We start from the raw sequence: 20732 nt of genomic DNA, 5'->3' as shown, positions 1-20732 counted from the left end.
ATTTTTAGGCACCATAAGAAAGAACTGAAGACCCACAACCTTTTCTACTCCAGAGAGAAGCATGCCCAAAATATTAAAAATAATGACAAAATCAAGTGTTTAAGTATAGGCAGAAAATAATGCACCGTCAACCATATACAAATTGCAGTGACATTGTAACAGTGTTGCATTTGCAAACAAATTTTAAGGATTTTTCCCTCATACCCCGAGGTATACACAAGGCCTGAGGACTGAGTAAATATAGATGAAGACAGGCATCCTATTTCATTTCCAAACAACATCAGGAAGCCCATTCAGAACTATTTCCACCACTAAATAATGTTTATGTTGGAACATGCTTGTATCTTGGTACATTTAATGGGATGTGAGTTTGGCACAAGGTGGCTGAGGGGAGGGCCAAAGATAGTCTTAGAAAACTTTTGCTTATCACTGTGTGAGTCCTTGAATCAATAAGGGAGCAAGACACAGGGCCACAACAGCTGCCTGAGAGGAGTTCAGAATGGAGAGTGAATATTTAGAGGTAAAGTGTCCCTCACAGGCTCATGTTTGAACACTAGGTCCCCATTTGGTGTCACTATAATGGGAGGCTGTGAAACCTTTGGAGAGTAGACCCTTCCTGGAGGAGATGAATCTATAGTGTGCGGTGCAGGTGAGATGCATAATCTATGTTTCCTTGTCTACTGAGAGGTAAACATGTAGCTACCTCATGATCCCACTGCCATGGAGTTGCCTTTCTTTCTCTGCCATGGCATATGATGATGATGGCTGGGAAACGGTGAACCTGCATTTCAGCCAGAATCCCTGGGTGCCTCAGACCCAGAGTGCTGAGATGTGGTCCCTGCCTGCTTGTTCTCCCAGTCAAAACATTCCTCCAAATCAGGGGTCACTCTTAGATACCACAATCTTGTGAGTAATTTTTTCAGGCTGCTTGAGACTAAAATTAGGTGAAAAAGGCCCAAAATGCCTTATGAGACAAGCATGGAGGTATCAAGGGCCCGTGTTTTTTTGGTAAAATATGCTCCACCACCTGTCTCTTTCCATGGAGACCCCTCAGAGCCTTCCATGCTCTTCAGGTCTCATTGTGCATTGCTTCTTGGAAAACCTAGCTAAATGTCCAAAATGACTGAGGGTTTTGTTGTTGATGTTTTGTTTTTTGGTTTTTTTTTTTTTTTTCAAATATTTTTGGATGTAGAAATTCTGTGGTGTTCGACCCCACTACTTCTGGATTGTGCGCTTTGGGAGGATAAGCGTGGTGATGTTTAATTTTGTTCCTTAAAGAGACAGTCAATTAGGAAATAGATAGATGTAGGAGAATGTGAGGACAATTGAAAAACGTTTTTATTGTGAATATTCTTGAATTATACCGTTCACTTTTAACAGAACTGAAAGAGGGAATCAGACCTCATGCACACTACTGAGGCAGGTGGATTGCCATGGGTTGGTAGTCCAGCCAGAGCTACATTGCAAGACCCTGTCTTGAAAGCAAAGCAGGGCTAAAAGCCAATGATGCTTGGAGCAAACAGCCTGTCAGCCCTGTTTCTTCCCTTGCAGGTGGGGCTGGCAATCCCTCAGAGAGGATGCAGCTCCAGAAAGGGTCCTGACTTCTCTAAACCTTATTTTTTCCATGGGCCCTTAGCTTCTCCCCACAGGTGTCTTGTATTCTGCCGTAATATGAAAACTGCAAGAGAGATTAAGGAGATCAAGCCAGACAGTACTCTTCATATCTGTTACAATCACGTAGCCTGTGAAGGTTTAATTTTGAGGGAACCTGCACCCTTGTCTTTGAGAAGCTGGGGATGAATGCAGTCTGAGTGGGCAGCAGGTTTTTGCACTTTGCCAGTGCTACACTTGTGAGGAGAGGGAAATTGAGTAGTAGTGTTAATTTTTCCATTGCCTTTCCATGGAGCCATTTTTTTTTTTTAAATAATGAAGACAATTTCAGCCTTGATGAAATAAAGTTTTGGGGGGAGTTTCTAAAGGAAGAGATAATAATAGATTAGTGTCTCAAGACTGTTCTAGGTCAAGCTCCCATTGATTTCTTTTTTTCTTCTTTGGAAGTTAAATCATCCATGGTTTCAGATTTTGCTGTATCTGCTAAAGTAAGTTAGACTCTCACCTCATTTTGAGTATCTCAGTGATGTAGACGACTCAAGTTGTCAGCATTGACTAATGCATACAATCTTAGGGAGTCTCTCCTTGACCTAACCCATGTAAATACAGGAGTCCCAGGAAAATCTGAAAGCAGGAGAATTTAATTATCCATGTTTAAAGCATTTACTAGCTCATGAATACTTATGAATAGGGTATGATGCTAGATTCAATAGATACCGGAATACAATAACATCACTTTTGTGCTGGGTATTTTACTTTCTACAACACAAAGAACAATATTATAGTAGAAGGTCTTCAGTCTTTATCTTTCCACAGTTCTTGTGTAAGGTTCAGCACTTATTCAGCACTCTAGGTTTTTTTGAGATGCCATTCCTTGTGTATCCCAGGCTCAAGCATTGCCTGTATCCTCAGAGTGCTTGGATTTAAGTGTTCAGCTGGCTCAGCTTGCTCTTTCTTTCTAAGTCCCCCCCCCTCCCTGAGACTACTCACAGCCCCCTGGCTGTCCTCGAAATCCCTCAGTACACCATGCTGGATTCAAAATCAGAGATCTTCTTCCTGATCGAGGTATCCAAGAAGCAGAAAGACACACACAGTATATACCCACTTAGAAAAGTATACTAGACTTATAACATAAGACAAACATACTAAAATCTGCACACCTAAAGAAGGTAAACAAGAAGAGGTTCTGGGATAAGATGATCAATCCTCACTTAGAAACACAAATGGGATGGGCGTGGGAAGTAGGAGAAAACAAGAAACAGGACACCAGCCTATCATAGAGGGCCTCTGAAAGACTCTACCTAGCAGTGTATCAAAGCAGATGCTGAGATTCATAACCAAACCTCGGGCAGAGTGCAAGGAATCATGAACAAAGGGGGAGTTAGTAAGACATGGAGAGGATGGGATCGCCACAAGGACCAAATATATCTGGGCACAGGGGCCTTTCTGAGACTGATTCTCCAACCAAGGACAATGCATTGATGTAACCTAGAACCCCTGATCAGATGTGGCCCATGGCAGCTCATCATCCAAGTAGGTTACCCTAGTAAGGGGAACAGGGATTGTCTCTGACATGAACTCAGTGGCAGGCTCTTTGACCTGCCCCCATTGAGGGATGAGCTGCCTTGCTAGGCCACAGAGGAGGGCATTGCAGCCAGTCCTGATGAGACCTTATAGAATAGGTTCAGATGGAAGGGTGGGAGGACCTCCCCTATCAGTGGACTTAGAGAGGGGCATGTTGAGGAGATGAGTGAGGGAGGATGAGATTAGGAGGTAATGAGGGAAGGGACTACAGATGGGATACAAAGTAAATGACCCATAATTAATAGAAAAAAATGTATATTATAAAATAACAAAAATCAGAGAACTACCTGTCTTTGCCTTCCAAGTGCTGGGATTAAAGTCATGGGCTCTCTTATCACCTGTAAACTCTTAATAACAAATTGAGATATCAGATGGTAGATAATTTACCCTGGTCAGAAATTTACACAGAGAGAGGCAGGCAGATCTCTGAGTTTGAGACCAGCCTGGTCTACAAAATGAATTCCAGCACAGCCAGGGCTACCATACATTCTAAGAGAAACCCTGCCTCAAGGAAAAAGAAAATAGCCCACAGGATTGTAGAAGGAGATCTGATGCCATACTGTGGCACCTGAAATGTTGATGCTAGCCTCAACCCACCTCTTCAGGTTTTATTTTTAGAACTCAGTAACAGAACAGCTTGCTCAGCATTCCATACCCATTCTGTTCCCTGATTCTTCTCACTAGCTGAATCCCATGGCCTTTTCCCTTGCTTAAGATTCTGTCCCTTTTACCTTTAGTGCTTATCTCCAGATTCCAAAGTTCTCCCCAGCTTTATGAAACCTATTTCAAACATGTAGGTTCCTGGAGAATATTTCGGTCACTTTGAACTGCAAAAGTATTATAGTCCTTGAGCAACAGAAGATTTGCTCTGTTTTATATTTTTTTCAGGTGTGTGTGTACATATACTTGCATACATGCACGTATAAACACATATCAGTGAGAGTGCTGGAGTCAGGGGACAACTTCCCCTCCCTCAATGTATTTTTTTTCTTTTTACAGAGTTATTTATTTATCTATTTATTTATTATGTATACAATATTCTGTCTGTATGTACACCTGTACACCAGTAGAGGGCACCTGCACACCTGAAGTTCTCATTCTAGATGGTCCTGAGCCCCCATGTGGGTGCTGGGATTTGAACTCAGGAATTTAACCTCTGAGTCCTGTCTGCAGCCCCTCTACCATCAGTTTTAGGGATCCACCTTTGTAGTCATGTTAGTGCGGCAGGCAGTGTTGTCCCCTGAGCCATTTTGTCTGCTCCGTTTTGTTTTTGGCACTATTAATGTGTAGCCTAGGAAAGTCTCTAAGTTGTTTTGTAATCCAGGTTGACATCAAACTTTTGATCTTCTTTCCCTCTTTCACTTCAGTGCTAGGATTATAAATGTGGACAGCCGCAGTCAGTTTGATATTTGCCTTATTTATCTATTTATATATTCAGTGTAATATATATGGATATTTTGCCTCAAGATAGGTCTGTCCACCACATGCAAGTCTGGCAACCTCAGAGGCAGGAAAGGGTCTTAGCTTCTCTGAGACTGTAGATACAATTGTAAGCCACTGAATGTTGGGAATTAAACCTGGGTCCTCTGGAAGAGCATTAAGCATGGAGCACTCTTCAGACCAATACTGGCTTCTGTGTTATTTTGGTTTTTTTTTTGTTTTTTTTTTTTTGGTTTGTTTGTTTGTTTCTTTTTAGAGACTATTTCAGCATGTAGCCCTGGGAATTTTGGGCTCGATTTGTAGACCATGCTGGCCTTGACCTCACAGAGATCCACCTGTCACTGCCTGCCAGAGTGCTGTGATTAGAGGCATGCACCACCATTCCTGGCAGTTTCAAGTTATTTTAATCTTCCCCCTATGCCAAATTGGTGGGCTTGAACACTATCAGAGAATTGGACAATCTCCACTGTGGAGTCAGTAAGAGGACCCAGGCCTAGGAAGAATATGAAAGTCATCTATGAAAAAAAAAAGACCCCTCTCGTCTTTATTATTTTAGAGACGAGGTCTCATTATGCAGTCCTTGCCAGCTTGGAATTCACTGTGTATACCTCAGACTTAGAGATTGGCTATCCTCTGCCCCTCAACAGACTGGAGGTGTGTAGTACTATGCCCTTTCCAGGAAGAACACAGTAAAAAAATATGCTTACATGTACACGTGTGTCTGTGTGCATATATGCCACGCATGTGCTGGTGTATATGGTGGCCAGAAAATGGTGTTGAATCCCATGAAACTGGAGTTTCAGGTTGCTGTGAGCTGCTCAGCTGTGGCTGAGAACAGACCTCAAGTTGTCTACAAGAACAGCAAGTGTTCCTCATCATTGAATTTTCTCTCTTTATGGGCTTTCCGTTCAAAACAAGAGTGGTAGAAGCTTCAGAATCAGCAGCCTGAGAGTGGCTTATGGATGATTTTTCCCGAGAAACTCTGCTTACTCCAAGGGCTTCTTAAATCTGCCTCTTGTTCATCTTCATCTTATAGACAGAGCAACCAGATCTCTGAGAAGCTAAAGCTCAAAGTTCTCAGAGCTAGTCGGGATATTTTGATGTTGGACCAGGTGCTGTGGTGCCCTTGGTATCCTAATCTTGAGGCCAAGCTCAAGTTTAGGGGCCTGCTGTGGAGAACAAGGGATGGCCATATTCACGGAACTCTAGTTTGCCTTCGAGAGGAGTCATGATAGCATAGGGCAAAAGATACTGTCTTAGGAATTTAAGGGATGCTCGGGGGCTCTGGGGCAAAGAAGGGCCACTATGTGCTGAGTCTTGAAGCACAGAGGCAGGCAAGGAAACAAATACCATACCTTTGACCTTCCCTAAGTGTGTGTGAGGGTATAAGTGCTGCCAGTTCAACAGAAAGGGTTGCTCAGGTGAGGAAACTGAAGTTGTCTGGCACTCTAGCCTGCCAAGTTGCTGGGAGCAGAAGCTCCTCCACAGGGAAACCTGAGAATGGTGTGCATGTGTCAATTCTTTCGTCACAGTCACGTGGCCCAGGCATTCTGCACGGTGCTTTCTATGATGGTGCCAGGCAACTGCTCCCTTGGCTGCAGCCCTCTTGTTGATCCATACCCAGTGGGCAGCTCCAGGAGCTGGACCAAGAGGTCGGTGTAGGGCTGCTATTGCTGTGGCGCTCAGCCGCCTGTGCTGCCTGCCAGGGTGGTGGGTCGAATCCTGGAGCATCTGGCACCCCAGTTTCCTTGGGTGTGTGTGTGGGGGGCTTTGGAATCCACTGCCTGATGCAGGCCAGTGAGTGACAAGAATCAGGCAAAGAGACCTGCCAGACACCCATGGTTGGGGGTGGGGGGCGGCTCCAGGTGCAGGGTTGTACCAGGATTCAATAGGGCAGGGTCAGGACTGCGGCTGACGATCCATCTCTGGTGGAGATCCGAGAGCCCTGTACCCGGGGACTGGCCAGTGGGGTAGAGGTGAACCTGCCTTTCAGTCCGAAACCCTGCGTGCCTCAGATGCAGAGTGCTGAGATGTGCTCACCTCCTGCTTGTTCTCCCAGCCTAAACCTTCATCCAAATCAGTCATAGCCCTAAATCGCTCTCACACTCCACAGAGTTGTGAGTCATTTTTTTCTGGACGTCTGAGACTAAGGTTTGAGGAAATAGTCCTACAATGCCTTCTGAGCCAAGCAGGGTGGTATTCAGGGTCCTGTGTTTTCAGTAGGGCGATGATCCTCCTCCTGGCTCTTTCCACGTTGACCCCTCTGAGCCTTCTTTGCTCTTCTGGAATCAGTGTTTAGAGCTTCTCTAAAAACCTAGTCAAATATCCACCGTAGCTGCTGTTTTTGTTTATTTTTTATAGTGTTTTGTTGTTGTTGTTGTTGTTGTTGTCATTGGTTTTCTTTTCTTTTTTTCATTCTTTCTTTTGGGGGGGTTCGTGTAAGTTCTTTGTTCTTTGACCACCACCTCTTCTGGAGTGTGGTTTAGGAGAATAAGGGTTCTGATGATTAATTTTGTCCCCTAAAGCGACAGTCTGTTAAGAGATAGATGTAGGACTATGTAAGGACTATTAAAAAGACGTTTTTATTGTGAATAGTCTTGAACTATTCCATTAAAATTTAAGAGAACTGCACCTCAGTATGGGAGCTCATGCACTCTACTGAGGCAGGAGGATTGCCATGGGTTGGCAGTCCTGCCAGAGCTACCCAGCAAGACCCTGTCTTGAAAGATAAGCGGTGCAGAAAAAATAAAAATAAAAACATTTCAAACAGGCTATATCCAATGTTTGTGGAAGACTCAATTGCAAACATCCTGGTAGATGTATTTGACTGGAGCTCAAGGGAATTAATGAGACATAATATTAGATATAATGCTCAGGATATTTGTAGCTATGAAAATATGAGGTTAAAATCTTTCATAGATGGAACACATAGAATGCAAGATATACAGAACCCTAGGAATCATCATGAGCAGTGCCAGCATTGTGAAGCAGAATAAATTGGAGTTATTATGTACCTAAAAGGTTAGGCTTTCTCTTGGAAATCTCTAGTTTTATGTTTGTTTTGATCACCTTGGCAAAAGAGGCAGTTAAGAAGTGTTGAGAGTAGCCCAAACTTTCCCCTTCTATTTTTGGTACTACTGGCAGAGTATATCCAGCAAAGAGAACAACAATGTATTGGACAATTCCTTTTGCTAATTAAACACAGAAAGTTCAACAAGAGGGATTCAAATGCAGGTTAACTTACCTGAAGAGTGCAATATCTTGGTAGCTGTACAAATGATCTTATGTTTTTTTTGAATGACTCTAATATTCAAATGAAGTATCAGAAAACATTATGACTTTAGATAATTAATTCTTTTTTTAAATAATTTATTTAATTTTATTTTATGTGCATTAGTGTGAAGGTGTCAGACCCCTTGGAATGAATTGGTGTTAGAGACAGTTATGAGCTGCCATATGGGTGCTGGGAATTGAACCCAGATCCTTCATAAGAGCAGAGAGTGCTCTTAACCACTGAGCCATCTCTCCAGCCCTGAGAATTAATTCTTAACTAGGGATATGCACCAAAATTCTTCATGGGTCTTTTTAAAGATACCTACATCATTACAAAAGTTTTACTACAGAAAATTCTGATTGAGAATATTTTGGTTAAGGTCCAAAACTAACTGTAATAGTCCCATAAGTGATTCTGATGCACATACATATCACAGCACATCAATTCTAAGACTAAATAATAAACCAAATTTGGTTCCACACTCAACCAGCGTTGATTCTGAAGCTTCCATACCACACAATAACCTCCTAGGAAGCTCTGACTCAAGAACTTAAAAGCAATCCACCTTCCAAGTAATACCTCAGATTGCGAAACCTAAGCCCTTTCAGATACTTATAAGCCACACACCAGCTTTGCCTTGGTAAGTTTTAGAAGATCCAGCTTCTCATCAAAATTCAGAAAAATGAGCCACTCTATTGCTTAAACCTCAGCTCTCAGTTTTACTAATGACCCTGCCAGAAAGACTATTACAACCATGACTTAAAAGAACCATTCTGTTGTACTGTAATATTTAGAGTTGATTTTTCCAAAACCAAGATTTTCAAGATTACACCTTTCAAATTATATCATACGTATTGATGAAACATTTCAAATATAATCATCCAGGAATAAAAAATGGTTATGGCAACCAAAATTTACAATTACCCATTTCTTCTCTTATTGACAATTTCTACTTCAAAGTAATAAATCCTACAGGCTGCCATATCAGATGCGTAGATCTAACAGATGCTGCATCTAAGGGAGTTCTACTATGACCTACATGAGAAACTAGAAAATCAAAGGACAGATGAGGTTTTCACGTGAAAGTCTTAAACAATTAAAAAAAATAGGGCACTTAGATGAAATTCAAATTCTGTTCTCATTATTTCAGGTAACTGAAGTTGTAACAAATCATTTACGATTACAATTAATTCAATATGCAAAATAGCTGCAGCTAGCCAAAAGACTCTTCACACAATTACTAGGTTGTATTAAGAGTTCAGAATCTAGCCAGGCGGTGGTGGCACAAGCCTTTAATTCCAGCACTGGGGAGGCAAAGGCAGGCAGATCTCTGTCAGTTAGAGGACAACCTGGACTACAGAGTAAGTTTCAGAAAAACCAGGGAGGGCTACACAGAAATATTTTGTCTAAAAAACCCCAAAAGTTTTCAAGAAGAAAAGAATTAAGAATCTGAGCGATCTGAGTATGGACAATGGCCCTGTTTTTTCTTTCAAGATTTTAAAAAGATTTTCTTTATGTGTGAGTGAATGAGTGTCAGCGAGTATGTATACCACCTGTGTGCCTGCTGCCCAAAGGCCAGAAGAACCTGTTGGATCCCTTGGAACTGCTTTTATTATAGGCTATTGTGAGGTTGCTGTGTGGATGCTGGGAATCAAACCAAATCCTCTGCAAGAACTACTGACTCATGTCTCTGGTTCCCAAACTAGAGAAACTTAAGGCTATAAATTTCAGTTATTCTGGATTTGAAGCAAATGAGAAAATGATCATAATTTTATCAGATCTACATCTGCATTGAATTTTTAACATTCCTTGTTGGTATAATGTTCTTTTGGAATGTATACAAGTTCCCCTTGTTCACTCAAATGCTGGTTTCTCTACCCCACTATCTGGTTTCAATCCAGACAATGTATTATGATGCTTAGCATCACCTGTCTCAAGTTTGTGTAAACATGCCACCATTTGTTCTGTATGCTGTCAATAAAAAACAGAACAAAACAAACAAACAAACAAACAAAAAAGCCAGTCAGCCATTGCTATGCAATGGTAGATTAGGGTGGGACATCCTGATCCAGAGGGGAAAGGAACGAAGACAAAGGGTAGGAGCAGTGGTCAGCAGGAGACAACTTGGAACCACATGGAGAGATGAACAGAACTTAAGATATGACTAAAAGAAAGTATAAGGAGTAAAATCTGAATGGTAGGAAACTATGTGGGTTTGGAGGTTTAGAATGGAGTAATCATTACCTAGCATTGTGCTCTAGGTTAATTAAATAAATCCTAGACACTGTGTGGTGATATGATTTGGTGTTTCTGATTTAAGAATAACCACTGGCTAACTAAAACATAAATCAATAATAAATATTAATATTCAACAATTCCTATACATTCTTTTGCAAAATGGTCAACTTTTTTTTTTGGGGGGGAGGGAAAGTTTTATTTCATCTCACAGTTTATAGTCCATTTGATGGGAAGTCAGAGTACTTATTCTGGCTGCTACCTGGAGGCCAGAACTGAATCAGAGGACAAGGACGAATACTGTTTACTGGCTCGATCCATATGGCTTCTTCAGTTTGCTTTCTTTTTTTTTTTTTTTTTTTTTTTTTTTTTTTTTTTTTTTTTTCAATGCACTTTATTCAGGAACCTTGAACAATCCTCGGACCCCGGGGAAAGCCAGCCCACAGCTTAAACAGCCTCTGGGTAGCCAACCCAGGCGTGCCACGGGGGCAATGCAGATAGGTCCACACATACATGGAAGCAAGCCAGATCCTCGGCCTTAGCCAAATGTGGAGTTGTTCGTGACAGAGAGCACTCACCATCGGGAAGGTGGAAGGCAGAAACCAGCTCCATCTTTAAGGCATAGCATTCTGCAGCTCTCTACAGTTCCCCCTTTTTGTTTTAGACGCATCAGGCAAGAGTAGAGGTCTGATCTCTGATATTAGAAATAAATTGGGACTTTGTACAGATGTTCATTTAGGTGTCATCCACCCAAAGAGCATCAGACCCGCCCGATACCTTTTTCTCAGAGGCGGGACCTGGGGCATCAACCCGCATGCAATCAGACATGCTCTTCTCTGGGTCCAAAGCGGCTGACCCTGAGTGCAGTGCTTAGCCTCGCATCCTGAGCGTATCATTTTAGCTTTTTATGGTATCCAACCATGCTTGGGGAGAATGTCCTGCTTCAATGGCTGTAAAGGCCTGAATGATCATAGCTGCATCACACTGTTGTGAGACTCTAATCTTGCATATATACCACAGGCAAACCAAGGAGACCAACACCAGAAGGCCTGCTAACACTCCCATGCCCGCCCATTCCTTCAGATGATTCATGGCTGCAGCAATCCATGTTGATAATCCTGTGGCTAGTCCTGCGTCCACTCTGGTAGAATTTACTGTGACAATGGCCACTCTCAGCTGCTCCATCGTAGTATCGAATTCTCCAGTCCAATTACCTAAAATATAGCTCGACAATTGTTTAGACAGATTTGCAGCACAGGAAAAATTCTCATGTTGTATGCTAGTGACACAAAGTCCAGCATACATTCATTGACAGCCAGGTTGAGCGATTTGCCATAAGCTAACGGAGAGGCCAATTAGAATACATGAGGCCTACAGAACACCCAGCAAATTTGACCAGAAAAGAAAATCCTCCCGCCACATAATAATCAAAACAGTAAGTATACAGAACAAAGAAAAAATACTAAAAGCTGCAAGGGAAAAAGGCCAAGTAACATATAATGGCAAACCCATTAGAATCACACCTGACTTTTCAACAGAGACTATGAAAGCCAGAAGGGCCTGGACAGATATCATGCAGACCCTAAGAGAACACAGATGTCAGCCCAGGCTACTATACCCAGCAAAACTCTCAGTCCTCATAGATGGAGAAAACAAGATACTCAATGACAAAAACAAATTTCAACAATACCTACAAACAAATCCAGCATTACAGAAGACACTGGAAGGGAAAATACAACCCAAGAAAGCTAGCTACATTCAAGAAAACACAGGAAATAAATAACCTCACTTCAGTAAAACAAAAAGCAACCAAGCACACAACCTGATGACCACAGCCAACATCAAAATCAAGAGATCTAACAGCCACTGGTCATTAATCTCTCTCAACATCAATGGACTCAACTCTCCAATAAAAAGACACAGATTAACAGAATGGATACGTAAACAAAACCCAGCAATCTGTTGCATACAAGAAACACACCTAAGACACAAAGATAGACATTACCTGAGGGTAAAGGGTTGGAAGACGACTTTCCAAGCAAACGGACCCAAGAAGCAAGCAGGAGTAGCCATTCTAATATCTGATAAAATAGACTTTCACCCAAAATTAATCAAAAGAGATGGGGAAGGACATTTCATACTCATCAAGGGAAAATTCCACCAGGAAGACATCACAATCCTGAACATCTATGCCCCAAATACAAGGGCACCCACATTTGTGAAAGAAACATTGATAAAATTTAAAGCACATATAGATCCACACACAATAATAGTGGGAGACTTCAACACCCCACTCTCAACAAAGGACAGGTCAACCAAACAGAAATTAAACAAAGAAACAATGTCTCTGACAGAGGTCATGAATCAAATGGACCTAACAGACATTTATAGAACTTTACACCCAAACACAAAAGAATTTACCTTCTTCTCAGCACCTCATGGAACCTTCTCCAAAATAGACCACATAGTGGGTCACAAAGCAAGCCTCAACAGATACAAGAAGATTGAAATAATCCCATGTATCTTGTCTGATCACCATGGAATAAAGCTGGACCTCAACAATAACAGAAATAACAAAAAGCCTACACACACATGGAAACTGAACAACTAGTTACTAAATGACAGCTGGGTCAGGAAAGAAATAAAGAAAGAAATTAAAGTCTTTCTAGAAATCAATGGTCAACTTTTTAAACTGAATATATATGTATGATGGAAAAATTAAAATAAAATACATTAATAGGTAAAGCTCACTAAGAATTTATGAATTTGTTATTTGATATATTCTTATCATTTCTGAATTAAGGCTAATCCACAGTTGTTTTAGTTGTTTTTTGTTTGATTGATCTTGTTTTTGTTTTGTATTATTTTGCTTGAGACAGGGTTTCACTGTATAGCCTTGGCTACTCCTCAGTGTGGGATACACAAGAAATGGCATCTCAAAGAACCAACAGTGCTGAAGTTTATAAATGAATTATGCAAAGAAAAGACAAAAGACCTACTGTTTTAATAATGCTCATTGTGATGTAGCAATTAAAATACCCAGCAAAAACTGAAGTTGTTGTATTAGGGTAACTATTGAATCAAGCATCATACCCTATTCATAAATATTCATGAGCTAGCAAAAGCTTTAAACATGGATAATGAAATTCTCTTGCTTTCAGATTTTCTTGGGATAGCTGTCCTAACATAGGGTTAGATCAAGGAGAGACTCCCTAAGATTGTATGTGTTAGTCAATGCTGACATTTTGATTAATCTATATCATTAAAAGATTCAATACCCAAAATGAGGTGAGAGCCTAATTAACTTCAGCAGATACTGCAAAATCTGAAACCAGTGGATGATTTAATTTCCAAACAAGAAAAAAAGAAAAGCAATGGAAACTTGACCTGGAACAATTTTGAGACAATAATCTATTATTATCTCTTCCTTTAAAAACTCCCCCCAAAAAAGTTTATTTCATCAAGGCTAATATTGCTTATCTTCATCGTTTAAAAAAAATGGCCCCGTGGAAGGGCAATGAAAAAAGGAACACTACTATTCAGTTTCCATCTCCTCACAAGTGTAGCACTGGCAAAGAGCAACAACCTGCTGCCCCCTCAGACTGCATTCAGCCCCAGCCTCTCAAAAGTATCTATCTCCAGAGCAGAGTGCGGGTTTCCTTCAAAATTACACATTCACAGGCGACAGGATCCTAATGGAAATGAAGAGTACTGCCTTGCTCGACCTCCTTAATCTCACTTGTAGTTTTCATATGGCAACCGAAAACAAGACATCTATGGGGAGAAACTAAGGGCCCGTGGGGAAAACTATGGTTTAGAGCAGCCAGGAACCTTATTGGAGCTGCATCTTATTTGGGGGCTTTCCAGCTCCACCTGGAACATCAGAAACAGGGCTGACAGGCTGTTTTCTTCAAGCATCAACAGCTGTTAACACCACTTATCTCTCAAGACAGGGTCTTGCTGGGTAGGTCTGGCTGGACTGCCAAGCCATGGCAATCCTCCTGCCTCAGTAGAGTGATTGAGCTGCCATACTGAGGTGCAGTTCTGTTAAAATTTAATGGAATACTTCAAGACTATTCACAATAAAACGTCTTTTTAATAGTCCCATACTCCTACATCTATCTCTTAACAGACTGTCGCTTTAGGGGACAAAATTAATCATCAACAACCTTATCCTCCTAAACCACACTCTCCAGAAGAAGTGGTGTTCAAACACCAAAGAACTTAAACCCCCCAAAAAAGAATGAAAAAAAGAAAAGAAAAGAAACGACAAAAAAATAATAAATAATAAAAAAAATCATTACAAACAATGAACAAAAATAGCAGCCACGGTGGACATTTGACTAGGTTTTTCAAGAAGCACTAAACAGTGAGTCCAGAAGAGCACAGAAAGCTCAGAGGGGTCAACGTGGAAAGAGCCAGGAGGAGGATCATCGCCCTACTGAAAACACAGGACCCTGAATACCACCCTGCTTGGCTCAAAAAGCATTGTAGGCCTGTTTCCTCAAACCTTAGTCTAAGGCGTCCAGGAAAAATGACTCACAACACTGTGGTGTGTGAGAGTGACTTAGGTCTATGACTGATTAGGAGGAAGGTTTAGGCTGGGAGAACAAGCAGGCAGTGAACACATTTCAGCACTCTGCATCTGAGGCACCCAGGGATTTGCACTGAAAGGAAGGTTCACCTCTACCCCACTGGCCAGTCCCAGGGCACAGGGCTCTAGGATCTCCACCAGAGATGGATCGTCAGCTACAGTCCTGACCCTGCCCTATGGAAGCCTGCTACAACCCTGCTCTTGCCGCCCCGCTCCTCAGCCCCCCACCATGGGTGTCGGGCAGGTCTTTTTGCCTGATTCTTGTCACTCACTGGTCTGCCCCAGGCAGTGGATTCCAAAGGCCCCCCATTGGAACTGGGGGCCACGGAGCGTCCAGGTTTGGGCTCATCGCCCTCACAGTCAGCAGAGGCGGCTGAGCCCCACAGCAATAGCAGCCCTACACTGACCTCTTGGTCCAGCTCCTGGAGCTGCCCACTGGGTATGGATCAACAAGAGGACTGCCAGTCGAGGGTGCAGTTGCCTGGCACCATCATAGAAAGCACCGAACAAAATGCCTGGGCCACGTGACTGTGACAAAAGAATTGACCCATGCACACCATTCTAAGGTTCCCCCGTGGAGGAGCTTCTGCTCCCAGCAACTTGGCAGGCTAGAGCTGGCAGCACTTATCCCCTCACACACACTTAGGGAAGGTCAAAGGTACGGTATTTGTTTCCTTGCCTGCCTCTGTGCTTCAAGTCTTAGCACATAGTGGCCCCTTTTTGCCCCAGAGCCCCCGAGCATCCCTTAAATTCCTAAGACAGTATCTTTTGCCCTATGCTATCATGACTTGTCTCCAAGGCAAACTAGAGTTCCGTGAATATGGCCATCCCTTGTTCTCCACAGCAGGCCCCTAAACTTGAGCTTGGCCTCAAGATTAGGATACCAAGGGCACCACAGCACCTGGTCCAACATCAAAATATCCCGACTAGCTCTGAGAACTGTGAGCTTTAGTTTCTCAGAGATCTGGTTGCTCTGTCTATAAGATGAAGATGACTAAGAGGCAGATTTAAGAATCTCTTGGCGTAAGCAGTTTCTCAGGAAAAATAATCCATAAGCCACTCTCAGGCTGCTGATTCTGAAGCTTCTACCACTCTTGTTTTGAATGGAAGCCCATTAAGAGAGAAAATTCAGTGATGAGGAACACTTGCTGTTCTTGTAGACAACTTGAGGTCTGTTCTCAGCCACAGCTGAGCAGCTCACAGTAACCTGAAACTCCAGTTTCATGGGATTCAACACCATTTTCTGGCCGCCATATACACCAGCACAAACGTGGCATATATGCACACAGACACACGTGTACATGTAAGCATACTTTTTTACGGTGTTCTTCCTGGAAAGGGCATAGTAGTACACACCTCCAGTCTGTTGAGGGGCAGAGGATAGCCAATCTCTAAGTCTGAGGTTTACACAGTGAATTCCAAGCTGGCAAGGACTGCATAATGAGACCTCATCTCTAAAATAATAAAGACCAGATGGGTCTTTTTTTCCATAGAGGACATTCATATTCTTCCTAGACCTGGGTCCTCTTACTGGCTCCACAATGGAGATTGTCCAATTCTCTGATAGGGTTCAAGCCCATCGATTTTACATAGGGGGATGATTAAAATAACTTGAAACTGCCCAAATTGGTGGTGCATGCCTCTAATACCAGCACTCTGGCAGGCAGGGACAGGTGGATCTCTGTGAGGTCAATTATCTGCCATCTGAGATCTCAATATTTTATTAACAGTTTACAGATGCTAAGAGAGCCCATGACTTTAATCCCAGCACTTGGAAGGCAAAGACAAGTAGTTCTCTGATGTTTGTCATTTTATAATATTCATTTTTATATTAATTATGGGACATTTAATTGGTATCCCATCTGTAGCCCCTTCCCTCATTTCCTCCCAATCTCATCCTCTCTCCCTCATATCTTCAACATTCCCCTCTCTAAGTCCACTGATAGGGGAGGTCCTCCCACCCTTCCATCTGAACCTATTCTATAAGGTCTCATCAGGACTGTCTGCAATGCCCTCCTCTGTGGCCTACCAAGGCAGCTCCTCCCTCAAAGAGGGCGGGTCAAAGAGCCTGCCACTGAGTTCATGTCAGAGACAATCCCTGTTCCCCTTACTAGGGTAACCTACTTGGATGATGAGCTGCCATGGGCTACATCTGATCAAGGGTTCTAGGTTATATCAATGCATTGTCCTTGGTTGGAGAATCAGTCTCAGAAAGGCCCCTGTGCCCAGATATATTTGGTCCTTGTGGCGATCCCATCCTCTCCATGTCTTACTAACTCCCCCTTTGTTCTTGATTCCCTGCACTCTGCCCGAGGTTTGGTTATGAGTCTCAGCATCTGCTTTGATATACTGCTAGGCAGAGTCTTTCAGAGGCACTGTATGGTAGGCTGCTGTCCTGTTTCTTGTTTTCTCCTACTTCCCATGTCCATCCCATGTGTGTTTCTAAGTGAGGATTGATCATCTTATCCCAGAACCTCTTTTTGTTTACCTTCGTTAGGTGTGCAGATTTAGTATGCTTGTCCTATCTTATAAGTCTAGTATCCACTTCGAAGTGGGTATATACTGTGTGTGTCTTTCTGCTTCTGGAATACCTCACTAAGGAAGATCTCTGATTTTGAATCCAGCATGGTGTATGGAGGGAATTCGAGGACAGCAAGGGGCTGTGGAGAGTCTGAGAGAGAGAGAGATAGATAGATAGATACATAGATAGATAGAGAGACTTAGAAAGAAAAAGCAAGCTGAGCCAGCTGAACACTTAAATCCAAGAACTCTGAGGATATAGGCAACTCTTGAGCCTAGGATACACAAGAAATGGCATCTCAAAAAAACCTAGAGTGCTGAATAAGTGCTGAACCTTACAAATGAACTGTGCAAACACAAAGACTGAAGACCATCTACTATAATATTGTTCTTTATGTTGTAGAAATTAAAATACCCAGCACAAAAGTGATGTTATTGTATTCCGGTATCTATTGAATCTAGCATCATACCCTATTCATAAATATTCATGAGCTAGCAAATGCATTAAACATGGATAATTAAATTCTCCTGCTTTCAGATTTTCCTGGGACTCCTGTACTTACATGGGTTAGGTCAAGGAGAGACTCCCTAAGATTGTATGCATTAGTCAATGCTGACAACTTGAGTCGTCTACATCACTAAGAGATTCAAAACCCAAAAGAGGGTACGAGTCTAACTTACTTTAGCAGATACAGCAAAATCTGAAACCAGTGGATGATGTAATGTCCAAATCAGAAAAAAAAGAAACCAATGGGAGCTTGACCTAGAACAGTCTTGAGACACTAATCTATTATCATCTCTTTCTTTAAACACCCCCCAATAAACTTTATTCATTAAGGCTAACATTCTCTACATCATTAAAAAAATGGCCCCATGGAAAGGCAATGAAAAAAGTAACACTACTACTCAATTTCCCTCTCCTCACAAGTGTAGCACTGGCAAAGTGTAACCACTGGCTTCCCCCTCAGACAGCATTCAGCCCCAGCTTTTCAAAGAGCAGGGTACGGGTTCCCCTCAAAATTAGTCATTCATAGGCTACATGATCCTAAGGGAAATGAAGAGTACTGCCTGGCTTGATCTCCTTAATCTCTCTTGCAGGCTTCATATTATGGCAGAATACAAGACACCTGTGAGGAGAAGCTAAGAGCCCATGGGAAAAAGGTTTAGAGCAGCCCAGACCCTTTCTGTAACTGCATCCTCTTTGAGGGATTGCCAGCCCCACCTGCAAGGGAAGAAACACCGCTGACCAGCTCTTTCCTCCATGCATGAATGGCTTTTAGCCCTGCTTTGCTTTCAAGACAGGGTCTTGCAATGTAGCTCTTGCTGGACTACCAACCCATGGCAATACAACTGCCTCAGTAGTGTGCATGAGGCCTGATTCCCTCTTTCTTTTCTGTTAAAATTTAATGGGATAGTTCAAGAATATTCACAATAAAAATGTTTTTCAATTGTCCTCACATACTGCTACATGTATCTATTTCATAATTGACTGTCTCTTTAAGGGACAAAATTAAACATCACCACACTTATCCTCCCAAAGCGCACACTCCAGAAGTAGTGGGGGTCGAACACCACAGAATTTCTACATCCAAAAAATGAAAAACAACAACAACAACAATAACATCAACAAAAACCTCAGTCATTTTGGACATTTAGCTAGGTTTTCCAAGAAGCAATGTAAAATGAGACCTGAAGAGCATGGAAGGCTCTGAGGGTTCTCCATGGAAAGAAAGAGGTGGTGGAGCATATTTTACCAAAAAACACGGGCCCTTCATACCTCCCTGCTTGTCTCCTAAGGCATTTGGGGCCTTTTTCATGTAATCTTAATCTCAAGCAGCCTGAAAAAATTACTCACAAGATTGTGGTATCTAAGAGCAACCCCTGATTTGGAGGGATGTTTTGACTGGGAGAACAAGCAGGCAGTGACCACATCTCATCACTCTGGGTCTGAGGCACCCAGGGATTCGGGCTGAGATGCAGGTTCACTGCTTCCCAGCCATCATCATCGTATGCCATGGCAAAGAAAGAAAGGCATCACCATGGCAGTGGGATCATGAGGTAGCTACATGTTTCCCTCTCACTAGACAAGGAAACATAGATTATGCATCTCACCTGCACCCCACACTATAGATTCATCTCCTCCAGGAAGGGCCTACTCTGCAAAGGTTTCACAGCCTCCCATTTTAGTGACACCAAATGGGGACCTAGTGTTCAAACATGAGCCTGTGAGGCACACTTTACCTCTAAATATTCACTCTCCATTCTGAACTCCTCTCAGGCAGGTTTTGTTGCCCTGTGTCTGGATCCCTTATTGATTCAAGAACTCACACAGTGATAAGCAAAAGTTTTCTAAGACTATCTTTGGCCCTCCCCTCAGCCACCTTGTGCCAAACTCACATCCCATTAAATGTACCAAGATACAAGCATGTTCCAACATAAACATTATTTAGGGGTGGAAATAGTTCTGAATGGGCTTCCTGATGTTGTTTGGAAATGAAATAGGATGCCTGTCTTCATCTATATTTACTCAGTCCTCAGGCCTTGTGTATACCTCGGGGTATGAGGGAAAAATCCTTAAAATTTGTTTGCAAATGCAACACTGTTACAATGTCACTGCAATTTGTATATGGTTGAGGGTGCATTATTTTCTGCCTGTACTTAAACACTTATTTGATTTTGTCATTATTTTTAATATTTTGGGCATGCTTCTCTCTGGAGTAGAAAAGGTTGTGGGTCTTCAGTTCTTTCTTATGGTGCCTAAAAATTCATTCACACACTTATACACCTACATTCACACACAAACATGCATACACATAATACATACATACACACATACACATACATGTTTACATACATACTGACAAGTGCATACATACATAAACACACACATACACAAATATACACACAAGTACCCTCAGTTTTTCTAGATTTGGTTTTGTTCTATTTCTGTCTGGGAGTGAACTTGTATAGTAAAAACTTATAATGAGAAAAAGATTTTCTAGTTATGCTCCTCCCAAGAGACAGGCATAAATGCAAATTATTGTGAATGCTAATTATTACAAAAAGACCAGTTTGTCTGTGTTCCCATCTCCCTTGGTCTTTCCTCTAGCCCTTCTCTCAGGGAGGCAAGTCTCAGAATAGGCCAAGTTAAGGATTTAGAATAAATCGTGTGAATTAAGTCCATGGCAGTGATAATCCTTGACAGAGAGCATGGCAACTGGGTGAGTGTCCTCCAGAAGGAAGCAGACCCACAGGGAAGGGCAGAGGGAGAGGGAGAGAAGTGTGTGATTTTCTGTGTGGTGAAACAGTGGTAATAGGACAAAGAGGCAGCAGCCATCTTGTGAGCAGAACTGAACAGTGTCAGCAGTGATGCTTGAGCTTTGCGAGCCTTTCCTCCTTCTGCCCTCACTCCAGCTGGTTGTTGTCATCACACAGGTAAAGTGTCTTCAGCCAGAGGCTACTCTTTCCTCACTG

This window comes from Meriones unguiculatus, chromosome X, assembly GCF_030254825.1.
Source record: "Meriones unguiculatus strain TT.TT164.6M chromosome X, Bangor_MerUng_6.1, whole genome shotgun sequence".
NCBI classification, from domain to species: domain Eukaryota; kingdom Metazoa; phylum Chordata; class Mammalia; order Rodentia; family Muridae; genus Meriones; species Meriones unguiculatus.
This window is presented reverse-complemented; position numbering follows the sequence as displayed.